The sequence below is a fragment of the Syngnathus floridae genome, chromosome 13, assembly GCF_059516105.1.
Source record: "Syngnathus floridae isolate MCC-2025c chromosome 13, RoL_Sflo_1.0, whole genome shotgun sequence".
NCBI lineage: Eukaryota > Metazoa > Chordata > Actinopteri > Syngnathiformes > Syngnathidae > Syngnathus > Syngnathus floridae.
This window is the reverse complement of record NC_142425.1, coordinates 11,016,416-11,031,856: the sequence shown is the minus strand read 5'-3', so window position 1 is coordinate 11,031,856 and position 15,441 is coordinate 11,016,416. Positions and strand designations below refer to the sequence as shown.

Here is a 15,441-nt window from a genome sequence, read left to right as displayed (position 1 = left end):
TCAAATTAGCAGCTACTGCCATCAACAAAATTGCTCCTTGGCTAAATGTTAATTATCCACGGTCGAACATTAACGTCTGACTTATTGAGTGTAAACGCCGATTCGGAAATGCGCTGACCGACACGTTTGTGTCCGCGAGGTTGCTCTACGTATTTTCCCACTGATGACAGCATTCTCGCTTGGCACGGGAACTCCATCGTAGACGCGCCCATCTCTTAGATGCTCGGCGTAATTTGATTTGGAGGCCCCGGGTGATTGGATTACAAGGGTGACATCCGTGTCCAATTTTCAGGAGTCATGTTTATTTTGTTCAGGGCACTCAGTCGAGCATACGCAGGAGTAGTCAAATACAAAAAAAGACAACTAAATGTTTCCATTAAATGGGTAACGATGATGCTAAGTTAGCATTATCTGCTAAACTACTGTATCTGCACAAAGTATGGGAAAAAAAAAAAACTGGAAATAAAGACACGGGTTGCCGAGGCTCGCGTACGAGGCCGGAAGGAAGTCGTTTGTAGTGGCGAGGCTGGAAGGACTCGCTGGCTCAAGAGACATGAATAATTCAAGTCGGTCACTTCAAAATGTGAGCGCAAAGGGACCAGCATGTACTTTGCGGCTATGAGCACAAATTGGCCACAGCCGCTCAAGTTAATGTAAAGAATCCAGTTCGGATTTACTCGGCAGTATTTCGTCGAGTGTTGACCTCTGGCCACAGCAACGCAGCACGTTGCTTGGAAACAACAAAACGACGGGCTACTTTTCGAAGGATTCTGACAGATAAAACAATCTTTGTTGTCCTTCTGCATGACATACATATTCATGTCAGATTTACAGAACGGTGTGAGCTCCGACCATTGCCGCAAGGACGTCGGTGGAATAATCGACATTCATCAACTCGGAAGATACTAATGAGCGGATATCAACATGCTGCTGGCAGCAAACAATAAACGGGGCGAATATCGGGACCTAAAACAAGCACACATGCAAGTCTTGTTTGTTGTGATGTTGCAGTTCAAATGATTGAGACGCGCCATCGTTTATATTTAATGAGTGACGGCGACTCCCGCTGAGCTCGGGAACAACATGTGATAGATAATAGGTGCAACATCACACTCGCACGCTCGGGTCCAAACCTCATTTCCAGGGCAACGCATCAATCTTTTGTTGGACTAAGTCCTCTATGCAATCGTTTTGTAGATTTGAAAATTGTGTCTTTTTACCCACCGATACCAAGTAACCGATACCAAGAGGATTTTTGTGATAACTATTATTTGTGGCTCACCTTTGGTATTGAGGATGTCTGAAAATGGCCAAATTGGCCATAAAATATCTTTTTCTGACTATGGCTGCTACCATCAAATATTTTTAGAATTGATTATTTTATTGATTAGTCCATCGAATAATTAGATACAATTTTATTTGCGTGTGTATTAAAAAAAAATGTCCGCCCAGTTACTGTTTATTAACCAATTATTTTTGTTTTGTATCATCTATTGGCTAAAAAAATGATAGAATTAGATTCGGAAAAGCGATTATTTGATGATTAAAATATGATTTGATAGATGATGTGCTGTCGATTAATCGAATAATTTGGACACTTCAAACCAAAACGACAATTATGTAGACACTATCCAATCTGTATCAGTAGAATAACTTTAATTTCCCCTTTTTAGGGTGCCGTAATGCACATCCTAATCGAACCCAAAAAAATCCTAAATATGTCACTTAAGTGCAAAATGCTCCAAGGGAGAGAGAGGACCGCCACAGCTCACGGAGTGAAAAAAAAAATAAAATCAGGGGGAAAACGGCAATAAGCAGAGAGCCGTTTTGATTGGGACTCGCACGATTGCCAAAGTGTGAGGCGAGAGATTGACAGGCCGCATTGTGGGCGAATTTGCATGCTTTGTCACGGTGATCTCACGCAACTTAACCTGGGTTCACCTCCTCTCTCTGTACTCTCCGAGTGTGTGCGTGCATGGGGGGTGGACGAGATGGAACACTTGTAAACGACACCTGTTTGAGGAGCATTTCTCTACAGGGAATTCACTCTCGCTCGCTCGCTCGCTCTTTTGCGTCTCCCCGCACCCGCTTTCATCTGCTCTGCTCACGTTGAGAAGGCGGCGATTGGAATTGGTGTGCGTGCTCAAGTACTAAATGCCAATCTTAAAATCAGCAGTACGTCTGGTGGAGGAAAAGTCGAGCTTGTTTGAAAGGAGACGGGTGCAAAATTGTTTTTCGGAATCGCTGATTGCATTTTGCTATTCACCGATTTGGTTTTTTTTTTTCGAATCAAATCAATTTGGCTAAAAATTAGCCAATCTGGAAATTCTGGACTACCTAAAATACTCCCAAAAAAATAATCGTTGTATTGTGATGATAGACGTGTTTGTTAGGGATGAACCCAAAAAAATGTCGCACTTGAAAAGCATGACTAGAAAGAGTTTTAGACGCCGACCCTCTAAGGATACTTAAAAAGTCATCTGCGAAGTGACTTTCCTTCATTGTTCATTAACGACATGCATAAACAAACTTTGTGGACTTCACTATCACCCTGGGTGCCGTCCACCATATGGCCATGAAGTGAAGGAAATGGGGAGAGAAAAAAAAAAATCCAATTCAAATATTCCTGAATGCTGATTAGCACTGATGAATATGGAAATCCAACTGTCTCGCTCGCCCCACCAACCCACCGATGAGGGTTGTCAGCAGCGTCAGGGGAGGGGGGGGGGGGACGCCAACGCCCTTCCGGTCACTCGTGTGTGTTAAGTGAACCCGCAACAGATGCTCTTGTATATTTATGATCATGACGGTGGGTCCAAAGGCTTCTTTTTTTTTTTTTTAAAGGAACAACCTTAAGCAGATGCACGAGGAGGTGACTTACACTGTCGCCATCAGAAAAGCTTTATAAACTGCATAGGTCATTTTTTGAACTCGTTTACTCCCAACGATCTATTTGAACTGGGTGAATGAATTAAGGAAACGCGCTAACATTAGCTGCAATTTGCTTCTGCGTCGTGTTAAATATTGTCTGAAGACCGTTTCAGACTCCCTGAAGGAGAATCGATTTTCCCCACGGGAAAAAAATCCCATAGTAAAAACTAAATAGAAATATGCACTATTGTTATTAATGAGGCATGGAGCATATTTCTGCTCCAGTAGAAAACGATTTATTTTTCTTATTCCCTAACAGCTCTATTGCTCACCCGGGACAGAAAATGGATTCAAAGTGTTTTTTTTTTTTTTTTAAAGAGTCACCAAGCGCGGGTAATACGTCAGGGGGATGGCGCACGGTGTAACGTAAGCAGGTTACTGCAAAAGTGGGAGATAGATGGAGACGGATGGCGACGGCTGGTGTAACTTTATTTGTTTCTGTACACTTGGATGTTCACGAAGCAAGCTGCCTGCCCTGGCGAGCCTCAATTGTAACTTATTACAGTGTATAAAAATGTCTGGATGCGCGTTTAATAACGACGGGATTGAATTGGAGTTCCCCGCTGACGGATGCCGGCCGTGGCTCGCCGTGTCACCACATAAATGACACGAGCTGAGACTGAGAGTGTAAAATGTAATATACTGCCATGACGATAACTTGAATAACTTCATATCGAGATCAATGTAGACGTGTTGCTAATAAAGTACTGAGAATAAACGGGCCTTAAGATCTAAGACTTCCACCTCGTGAACGGAAAAAATAGAAAATGCGACCAAAGTGGAAGAATGACTCCATTAACTGGAGCAGATCAATGAAAGCTAGCAGGATCTTTTTTTTTTTAATGCTAAAAAAGACGATTACGGAAGACTGTGCAGTTGTGTTTGAAATGTATGGCATGAATTGAAAAGCGCTGCGGTAACGACTTGCCGGTTTAAACATTGAGCGCGCTGATGGGAAGTTAAAAAAAAAAAAAAGAAGGGGGGGGCATTGATTTCCTTTGAGAAGGTTTTAATAAATATGGCTGTTGATTATTGACTAGACTAAAAAGGAGGAACTTGTCACTGTCACCTAGAAATACAAAGCATGGCCACCACTCAGCAGGCAATCAATAGCCAATTAACACGGCGACATCGCAAATATTCTTTTGGAACACGATACAATGTCAAGTCATGCATATTGTTCTCTCTCATTGCGTAATTTATTTGACTTTTTTTTTATATGAACAAAAATTACTGGATTAAACAGCCGATGCATATATTTATTTATTTTTTAGTTTATGCAATGATCATTTTGTCTTGGTTTATAGATATTCGTCAATGAAATTAATTTAAACTAATGATGAATATAAAAAACAACTTGAAAAATACAAAAAATTACAAAATAAATTACAAATATCTTAGGGAAGATACCCATGAAAAATTAAATTAAATATGTTTTGAAAAATACTAAATGAAAAGCACATTAGGAGCCCGCCGAGGAGAGTCTCCCTCCCTCCCCCCTCTCGGATTACTAGGCAGGACAAGGCCTCGGCAGGTTCCGTGCGAGCGCGATAATGAAGTGTACACAGGAGAGGATTACACCAGCCTTCCACTCCCGCCGTCGGCCCCCGTCCGTCCTCTTCGATGTGTGCTTGCGCGCGAGTGCACGTCAACGCGGCAGCGCTGATAATGCCCAATCGCAGCGTGGAGCATCAGTCGGCGCACGGGGAGTTTCGATATCTCAAGCAGAAATATACGAGTGATACCGGCCGAAAAGCCAGTGGAAATCCCGTAGCGGAACGGCTACGCAAACATACCGTGCTAACTTTAGCCCGTGACCTGCCTGGAAGAAAAGCACAGGCCCCAAGTGTGAGCAAACCAGGTCGGGGGATAAAATTTTAAAAGCCGCAACGCTAAAAATACGACTTAGGAAATATGACCCATGAGAGTTTTTCAGTCCAAATTATTTTGGGTCTTTCCTCAGACGTTCGTGGCGTTTCTTTGATGGCACTCTGTGACAGTGATCAAGCTGCGGCATCTGCTTCATTCCCCTCCCTCCTTCCATTACCTTCATCCATCCATTCATTCATCCTGCCATCCATTCATCCTCAACTCATCTCCGGGCCTGTCAAAGCAACGAGAGGACGCCATCTCGGCGTGATGCCGGTGAGGGGTCGTATGTCACGGCTGTTTCCCCGCCCGCGGAATGGTGTTATCGATCGGAACGGACCTCACTCTCTGCCGCTATGGCTGAGGCGGACAGCTAAACAAGATGAAGGGGATAGTTGAAAGATTGAGTTTATTTTTTTTCCCAAAAAAGAGCTAATTTTACAGAATTTGAGTGTCACAGCTGGAGGAAAAATATCTATTTTCAATTAATAGTTTAATGGCTAATAAATAATCTGATTTTAACGGGAGCGCGCAGCCATCGGCAAAATTATCGTTAAACTATCGTCTCAAAACATAATAATAATCCAAGTTGGCCAGCACTTTGTTAATTAAAACAAAGTAACGATCAGTTCTCGATTCTTCGCGAACAAAAAAAATCAAAAGAGCGACGAGTAGTAGAGCAACCGATCGGTAGAAACGATCATAGGGGAATGAAGTGAAAATCGTCAAGAGTGCACAATCCATCTCGCACAGTCAACTGAACCAACTAATAATCAATGAATCGTCAATTACTATGCCGACCCGCTCATTCTCACAAAAAAAAAAAAAAGACTAAAATACATTGATACTTCATCTTACCAACATTTCTCCAAGCAAATCTATCAGAGATGCTACCGAGCTCAAGAGTCACACACTGATTTTTAAGAGAAGTTCAAAACGAGTCCAACAGGCTGGAAATGGCGTCAGCGAAAGGAATGCAGGAGATGCACTGATAGAACGTGCGGGCCAGATGTCGTCGGATAGGCCTGAAGGTGAACCGATCAATTATTCTCTGTTGTCAATAATTCAGAGTAGACCAGGGGCTGTGTGTATAAGCAAACACACACACGCACACACAGACACGCTTGTACATAGAGCAGTAGCCTGATTTGATTTGAGATGACCAGTCCAGTGTGGATCCTTTAAATTATTGCTGGCTTTAAAGACACACGGGGCAAACACTATTTCTCCATCCAAGCTTTCATTTTTTTCAGCTTTAGGCTCTCCACTCACTACTACTTCTACTCCTTCTACACTCGCAGAGTCCCATCCACCCCCCCAAGGAATTTCACTGCCGTTTTACACTTTTTTTTTTTTTAAAGTGACTTAATCTGGCCAAAAAGACACAATTGGGTCATGTTCAAATAACCCATTTCAACCAGTTGATAGTTGGCTTTTCCGATTTTGACCGGAATGTGGAATTTTAAAAGTACTTGCTTTGATAAATTACTCAGAAGTGAGAATCTTTGATAAAGTCTCTGGTGATTTCAAAAAATAACAACAAAACGGTCTTCCCTGTGGAACAGTAGCCCTGATTTAAAGAATAAAAAATAAATCTCGACTAAGATAGCCCAAAACTTAAAACAGTTCTTGGAGAGAAGAAAATACACGTACACACGCACACTTGAATATAATCGAACAGAAGCCCTGGTTGTTTGCCACACTACTAAAGTGAATCAGATGATAGAATTTCCCTGAGGTGGTACATCCCCTACAGAAAGAATTAGAGGAGCAACTCTCTTCTTCTCTAATCTTCGGTCCTCATCTTCTACTACACACACGCACACACACACATACACGTTTATGTAGCCAGAGAGGCCTCATCTTTCTTTCTGCCTTCTATTAAAATACAAATGGGCTCGTTAAAGCGCAATTGGACCATTTGTCTGGATGGGATTCTTCTTGAGCGCAACTCTGCCATAATTCATAACAAGAGGCTCCCACCACGAGATGAACGAGGACCAGACAAGACCTGCCGTTTTTCCTCACTAGACTCTGCTTGAGCTGGCAGCAACAATAACGATAAGAGATCAGTCATGGCGCTTTGAAAAGGGTGCCGACTTCTGGCCGTTCCTTCCGAGGTCGAGCTTTCTGATACTGGACAGCGAATTTCACTTTCAGACGGAATATCAAACGCCATACACACTTGCTATTCGAGTCAAAATATTCCCGTTTTATCTAATCTATCTAAATTTAAGTCTTGAATTTCAATGCAACGTATAAAACACTGTCCAAGGTGGGGGAAAAACTGCTGCGTTGTGTGTTTACAGATGGAAAGCAGCAAGCCTGTTGCACATGGGCAGTTGCCGCAGTCGCTGACAAAACACACACACACCTGCCATTTGTAATGATGATTTATGCCGAGGCGGAGAGGATGGCGGCCATGCATAACTGTAGCAGTCACAAACAGCCGCGGCGAGCCGGTCGTCGGGGAAGCGACACCCCTCGCCCCGGTGCCCCGTCGAAAGGCGAAAGAAATGACAAGATGGATATGTCGCAACAGCTGCGAGCGCCGGGCCAACTGTACAAATGCATATTGATGAATGACAAGCGAGCAGATACATGAAAAATGCATGCGCGACTGCGCCCGATATACTTATTTCCCTCGCCGACTAGCGCGGCGCAAGCTCATTTACCATTCGTTATCTGTGACACCGGTATAGATGCGCGGATTCTTTTGCGGGGGGGGGGTTGCTCTTTTGTACTCATCTTCACGCGCGGTGAACTTGCGCTCTTTGTGGAAAACATACTTGAGACGAGCATTTGCCGTCCGTGCGGCGCTTGTATAAACATGATGTCGGCGCTTGCGCTCGCCCCTCTCGAGACGCGCTCCTTGACTTTGATGCTAATTATCGTTGTTTGAGCAGTGTAAACAGAGACTTTTCGCGGGAAAAAGTCCCGCTCCGTTTGTCACGACAATGAACAGCATAGATTTGTAATGGGGAGAAGGGAGCAATCTCCAATGAGAAGAGAAAATTCGAGTATTGACTTAAAATGCCCTTTATCCGTTACGGGTGAACTTAATTGTGCAATTGGTTCATTGTTTAGACAAATCTTGCTGTTCTACAACAATTTGATTTGACGTTGGTTGTTTTTAAGACATTTTCGATTGAGTTTTTACAACACAATACTTGCACAGAAAAAAAACAAAGTAATAATAAAACCAATAGGGACTAAAATAAAATGAAGGACTAACAACAACAAAAATTAAACAATTCAACCTGCTCTGAAAATCAATTTAAAAATTTGCCACATCGTGGCTAACAGCGGCACTGGGCTAGCTAGCGCGGCTAAACGCTACATCAATAAAGATGTATTGTTACTACCCCTTCTGGTTACTCCTCCACTAATCAGTGTCTCGAGAAAAAAAATACAACACAATAAGCAGACAAATTTGAATAATTTGTAATATTGGACTTTCCCCCCCCGAGGGTGGCAGGAACGTTGTGTAGCATCGGCTAACGAAATAAGATCAACATTTACAGATATCGAAATCATGAAGCATGGGAACGTATTTGACGATATATTGTGCTCTTTTCTAAGTTAGTTCAAGTCATGGCCAGACTGCATGGGAACAAACTCATTAGGAGAATCTGTCCCTTACCTTAGGACATGACATTTTTCTAATTAATGTGCGAAATTACAATCAGTCGCCTGGATGCCAGAGCCGCGTGCGGGAAAGGTGATTAATCTTAAGATTGGCGTTTCCAAAAGAATATAAATCAGCAAACCCTCACAAGCACCATGCCTGAAGCTATAGATGTGAACTTTAAATATGTTTTTTTTTTATTTCCAAGTTGACTGCATCAGTGGGGAAAGTCGGAAAATATAAAAGCAAAGCAGCCGTGTATGCACTTAGCATTAAGATGAGGCGCTAATTAAAGCAATCAAACAGACTCTTTAGAAATAGCTTTCACGCTGCTATTACACCAAACAACGGAATAAAGTTCCTAAGCCAAAACCCAAAGAAGCCTTTTGATTCGATTTCGTTCAAAAGGGTAGTTTTCGGCTACACCGCCACCTACTGGAGTGGAATGGAACAGCAATGACAACAAAAGGGGTTGCTGTTATTTTTTTGTCTTGGTCTCTGCTGTTGGCTTGACCTTTACTTGAAATCTTGAGAGACGAGCCTCTTCCACAAATGCACGGTGGGTAGATGTCCCGGAATCAAACTCAAATCCAATCTCGCAAAGGATATTTGAACGCATCCTGCAGGGACGCGTGGCATCAAAGAGTCAAACATACGGCGACGGGTGCTGCTTTGGTTTGCCGCCGCTCGACAAGCCACACAGGAATACTGCGTTTAGCTGCCATAACTACATGTCAGCCTCTCTGGCGCTCCCATCTGTTCCCCTCCGCTTCCATTATCTCTTCCCCCATACCGAGCCGCGTGTCCTTGCAACCTCCTCCATCATCCACCCAGCGCTGGGGGAAGACTTGGAGGCAGTCCAAGTCCGGTCTCTGGAGTCCTGCCTGGGTGACTTCCATCCTGGCTTTCCCTCCTCCCACCTTCTACTCCGGGGGCCTGTGGCAGTTTGGGGGAGCCCATTGTTGGGGGAGGATTAACTACACACGACAGCTATTTTTGCAGGACACACACCTGGACAGATGTGGGGTCACGTCTTCCAGCGACAACAGCCCCTTCCCTGGTATCTCACAGGCAAATGTTACATGTGCTCGCGCTAATCGATCCGCCTGAAGCTATCGAGCGATGACTCACAAGAGCGAGATGGCCAAGACTTTATCAGCATCTGAAAAGCGCGTGCTGATATGCAGGTGTAATCCGCACGGGCACGTGAGATGATCTCCACCGGAGGGGCTCCAGATAAGAGTCCTCCTCCAGGGTCCGGTCTGTGTAATCATGTTGAGATTTGCTCTCTCACATGCCGGGAATTGAAATGTACACGAGCAACGCCGGCACTAAAAACAACAACGTTGTTCTATCTAAAAGGAGACACGAAACATATTTCTTTTAGATTCCAAAAGAGCTTTTTTGCTCGTTTGTTTGAGGTCTAGGGAATTTAATGTGAGAGCATGATAATGTTCTCAACAATGGAGTTGCTTGAAAGTGGCTTGGAAGCTTATCCTAGCCTAGTTGATCTTGCCATGGAGCTCGGGGTTATTTATTCAATGTTTTGCCTGGGGCAAGTAGAAAATAAAAGAGGAGATGAAGAAAAAAAAAAAAAGGCAATGGAGAAATCGAAGCAGGCTTCTGTGTCCCACATTTACATCTCCTCACTGGCTCACCACTCTAATCATACCCAGACTCAGTTTCCTCCTTTCTATGCCTCTTTCTCGCTCTTTTCACCAATCTGCACAATCCTTTCGCCCCCCCCCACCAATCCTTCACCACCCCAACCTGCACTGCAGAGTCCCAGCAGCAGCTCACAAGAGAGGTGGCACACTTTGAGGATAAATTTAGAAATGAAGCACAATCCCCAGGCCGGCACACAAAAGAAGGGGAGTAGAGACAACACGCACACACACACGTGTCTGATCACATGTGCCAAACAGTTGACATACTTTCGACACACTGAGACGATAGCATGAAAGGAAGACGCGTTAGCGAAGCTTTGCTGCAGTCAGATCAGGTGAGCGGAGCACTTTGAATGAAACGTAACGAGTTCAAAAGAAGTTTGAGAGGCTAGGAGGGCCACACTGAGAGCGAAAGGAAAAGAACATGCTATGAGAACACTCTCAAAGACGACAAGTCAATTTTCGACTTGCAACTGAGGGAATGATAAACTTGGAATAAAAGAATTATTGTTTATTTATTTATAACAGTTTGATGTGGAGGGGAAAAAACTGTGGAAGTGCAGCAATGGTGGCATATTTGGGTACAAGCAAAAAAAATAAAATGTATATATTACTACTTTCCTATTATCTATTTTATTACGTTTTTTGACTCAATGATCCATATCACAAGTACAGGTCAGAAACCTCCAAATTTGGTCAACTTTATTTTTTCGGTCAGGTGGACTATTTTTTATTTTTTTTTATAAACCATTGACGAATACAAGCTATTCAAAATGGCTGCCTCTCTTTGTCGACACAACGTTAACGTCGCAACAAATCTTCCGTCCGTTGCTGTTTGCATACTGATGCGTTTTTATCCGCAAAATAGTTACTCGGTTGCGCGTAAAACTTTGCCCGTCTGTGAGTTTGTGGAGGTTTACTGTGTAGCACTCAAACGTTATGGTTTCTGCTTTAATATTTTCTATTTAAGTTCCACCACTAATAATAACTTTTTAAAGGCTTCCCCGAGTGCCTACTCAGCCTTTACGGCCCCTCTTGGCGGCAGTCGGGAAAGATCGGCGTGTTACTAATGCAAAGATTGGATAAGAAAAATGAGGGGAGGGGCGGAGGCAGTCATGGCTGTCTAGTGGGAGGAAAGAAGCTCGTTCAAGCTTGAGCAGTGACAACTCCTCCAGCCAAGTGTCCTCCCGCCGCCTCAAAGTCACTCTCCTCCCGCCACGCCGCCGCCTCCCTCTGATCGGGCGGTCCGAGGCGACTCGGGTATTAAGGGTCCCATTACGCCACCCACCCTCTGCGGAGCGTTTGATAAGTCAGCGCTCATCTCGTTTTGAAGGCGCAGCGAATTATGAAGTCTCGCCTCCCATAACGTAATAATAGGATTAATACGGTCCAAGGGCGAAACAAGTGTAGAAGAAAGCAAGGCAGAAGAAAATAAAATCAATGATAAATAACATCTTGGATGTCGTATTTTTTGTGTCGCTGACCATATGTTTGGTATTTAACGAGCGATGTTTTATTTCCACTTACCTGATCAATTTCAGCAAACTGGTTTTTCGTGTATCGGACCGGAATCTATAGTTCCCTCGCTTCCTCTGCAGTTGACTTGGATCCCATAATCAACGGAACCTGCAAGTAAAAAGTTCAGTCAAAGCTAGCATCGACTAAAACCCGAACGGACTTCAAATATTGGCGACTGAAAGGTTTGCCCGTGCGTGAACCGACTTGAGCGTTCAATAGTGAAGTCTGTGTGTCTGTCTGTCTGTCCGGTCAGCGGACAGGCAGTGACCGGAGCTGCCGTTTAAGAGCGTCTTTGGCTCTAACCGAGACAAATTGTCCAAGAGGGACACCGGAGAAGAGGCAGAGAGGGATTACTTAACACGTGCATCTGGAATAAACACGAGCGGGAGCCTCCGCAGATCAATAGCCGCACGGACCAAAACCACACATACACACAAACACACTGGTGTGCGATGTGGATCGATGCTCGCAGTCCGGGAAAGCGCATTAATGAACGGACGTTTGAATGCGGAGGATATCTCAAACAAAGAAAGTTACAACAGATTTGCAAAATAAAATACAAGAATAAAACAGTTTGGTAGATAGATTTGATGCCATTGGCCGGCCATCAGTCCGTAAATGCCAGTTGGGATCGATGTACTTTAATAAGAAGTGCATTTATAGAAAATGGATATGAATGACACAAAAACAATTGGACTAACGTATATTTTTCACTTTATATCTGGACAGTCATTTCGTTCACAGACAGATTGAGCTTGATCTGTTATTTATGCAGTTTTCTTCCTCTCTCCGTCTTTTTTTTTTTTTTTTTAAACACCCAACCCAGCACCGCTTAATGCTGCCTCCAGTGGAGGGTCCTTAATTAGCGACTGTCTTTTTTAATATAAACCTTTTATAGGAAAGTCCACCGAGGAAGCGCCAGCTGCCAGCTTTGATTGGGGTGGACGAAGAAAATTAGGTTTTAAAAAAAAAAGAGGCTAATTTGAGCAATTTTGCGAGGCAGATGCAACTCGCTAATAAAAGAGAAGCCTTGCTTGGTGTTTGTTTAGTGAGAGACAGCAGATATGATAAAGTGCCACACACACTGTCACTCAAGCTAAAAGAAATTCTGTATGACAGGGATTTGCACTTGGTACGCTCCACGCTGCATTTGCACACTTGGTACAGTCCACTAGCTCAATTTAATTCATTTTTTTAAATAATAAAAGTAAAAAAATTATATATAATAATAATAATAAATGTTAATTATATTTAAATATAGTAGTCTAACGCTAACTAACATTTTCATACATTAGCTAACTTCTAGCACAACCGTGAAGAATTTGAGCATCTAACAACCCATGATGGCAACATACTAATGATGTCACACCTAATAAATACAGTTTGCGCAGTAAACCAATATCATAGGAGATGCACGCTAATTTGAAAGAAAAAAAAAAAATCTACAGTCGCACATACACCAGCAGGCCGTCTGCCGGGACCCGGGGTGTCTAAGAAAAGCAGACAGTGTGATGCTGGAATCTGCTGCTGCCAACTGGCATATGTAGGCCAGCACTGAGTTATAAATCCCCCCCCCCCTCGCTCTCTCTCACTCTCCCTCTCTCGCTCGTTCTCATTCACAGCATGCCACAATAATACAAACTACTGTTTGACTTCAACCGCAATCATCGCTACTCTGCACACATTCAGCCTGTCGTATTATTTGTGTGCTGTCGGTTGAGTGAATAAAAGATTGACTTCGACAAATGGCGGGAAGAGATATTCAGATTTTTAAAAAAAAATGAATCCGGGAAGACACGATTTAGGTTGGATGCTTCCCTCGTTAGCTGAGGTAACAAGGGTCAAAACAAGAAGGGGAGGGGGGGGAGTGGAGGAGCAGACGGATGATGGAGGGGTCGAGCAAGACACACTGAAGGAAGGTAAGAAAATAAAAAAAAGTCGACTTTGGTAGCTCCGCTGGGTCTCATTAATTCAGCCTAATCAGACGATATTTTGCTGAGAAAACACATCCCGCTACTGCTGCGTGCGCGCGAGGACTTCCGATGAGCTTCCCGCAAATGCGGCCGTGGCGCTTTTGCAGCTTCCTGCGCGCTCGTTGAGGTGTAAGCCAGACGCTTGGGCCCAAAAGTGTATTTCGGGGAGTCGCTCTTCTGTTTACGTTTGCGCCCACGGATGACCCGCCGACGTCTGGATAATCTGCGTCAAAACACCCTGCCCGAATGGATCCCTCCAGAGAGGCGGCTGTGCCAGAATAGTAAGGGGGGGGGAAAAATATCAAGCCCAAAATAAGGCAGAGATCACATTCATGTTGGAATGATTGAGCCTATTCGTGGGGAGTCGGACCCCTGTCGCTGACAACCTCCAGTTTAAAGAAATGTGGAGGTGTGCGACTGTGTCTGTTGGGTGGAAGTGGGAGGGGGAGGGAGTAACAGACGTGGATGTCGACACCAGTTTGTCAAAAAGTAGTCGACAGCAAAAGTGGGGGTTAATGAGAAAAGGCTTAGAACTGGGGGGGACGGTCGTGTGTGTATGTGTGTGCGTGTACCAGGCTGATTCAATGAACACACGAGGGAATTGCCCTTTAAATGTAAGCCAACATTTAGCCTGGTGCACATAAAGCATCTCCTTAGGACATGCAAGTCATTGATATTCCGCTTGCGTCTGCAAAAAATGTGATAAGACAAAAACGATGAATAAAAAAACAGGAATGGGGCGTGCAAATACATCAGAATCAACAAGAATAGTTTTCAGTAGTTAAAAGGAAAAAAAACTAATTTGCTATGTTAAGAGACGAGGTGACACGCTTTCTGTGTCCTACAAACCTACATATACATTTATGTGGGGGATGAAGTGGCTGAAGTATGACCCAATTATTAATGACACACACACACACACACACGGAGGGAGGGAGACACACAGTGTATGTTCAGGAGGCGTGTAAGTGCTTGGAGCAGCCCCTATTAATTCAACTCATTTAGCCTCAGCCCAGCCATTAAATTTAAGCCTGACCCTGGAGCTCCCAATGCAAGAGCCCCCCCCCCCAAAATATACACAGTTTATTACAAAGGTGGTGGAATGGACCAAATTATACAGTGAGCTTCAATCAGAAATTGAAGCGCAAACGTGAACCCGGGATCGCGTGCCACTCGGGGGTCAGGGGTCAGTATTCCACCGCGGAGCAATTGCCGCCAATTCAATTAGAACTCGAGCGAGACCGTGTTATCTTTCTTGGCGGCGGAGGGGTGTCGGGGAGCCGCCGGGCCGGCCAAACCCGATAGTTACGCCGATAAACTAATCACTAAAGATAAGAGGAGAAGCGGGTAAAGCTGGTTACAGTTCACAAAGTCGGCCGCCGGAGCGCCGCGTTCGTCGCCTCGGTCGGTCGGCGGGAGTCCGAAAAAGCGGAAGATGATGAAGAGGAGGTGTCGGTGGAAGCAACAGACTCGTTCGCTCTCAAGAATTTAAAGCTTTCAACGGGCAAACGGAGCGGCCACTAAATAACACGTTTAATAGACTTGTTCTTGTGTGTTTTTTTTTTTTTAATGCAATCTAACCTCACACAAGGTCTTTTCCGGCCCGAGTCGTGTCCGACGGAGCGATTTGTAAACACTATAAAATGTTAATTATTCAATTAGTATTTATTATTGCCTGAGTGGGCTAATCTTGCTTGGCAAAGAAAATCCCCTTAAAAGTCACCTAAGTTAACTTTATAATTAGAACGCAGAAGGTCCAGTCAAGAAACAGGCTAGGGCTGAAAAATCAAAATCCAGTGCTATTCATTAGCCTGTCTATGATGTTTTGCACTGTGTGTTAGCATCAAGCTAGCAA

The 15,441-nt window shown here is 44.0% G+C and overlaps 1 protein-coding gene across 4 annotated transcripts in view; it reads right to left on the bottom strand.

The window, feature by feature from the left end:
• The window catches only part of dab1a (DAB adaptor protein 1a), an 89,945-nt gene that overhangs the window by 61,893 nt on the left and 12,611 nt on the right, over positions 1-15,441 (bottom strand). For all 4 annotated transcript variants that reach the window (XM_088395229.1, XM_088395230.1, XM_088395226.1 and 1 more), the window contains one exon: positions 11,623-11,721. The gene's annotated coding sequence lies outside the window, so the exon portion shown is untranslated. The remainder of the gene's footprint in view (positions 1-11,622; positions 11,722-15,441) is intronic.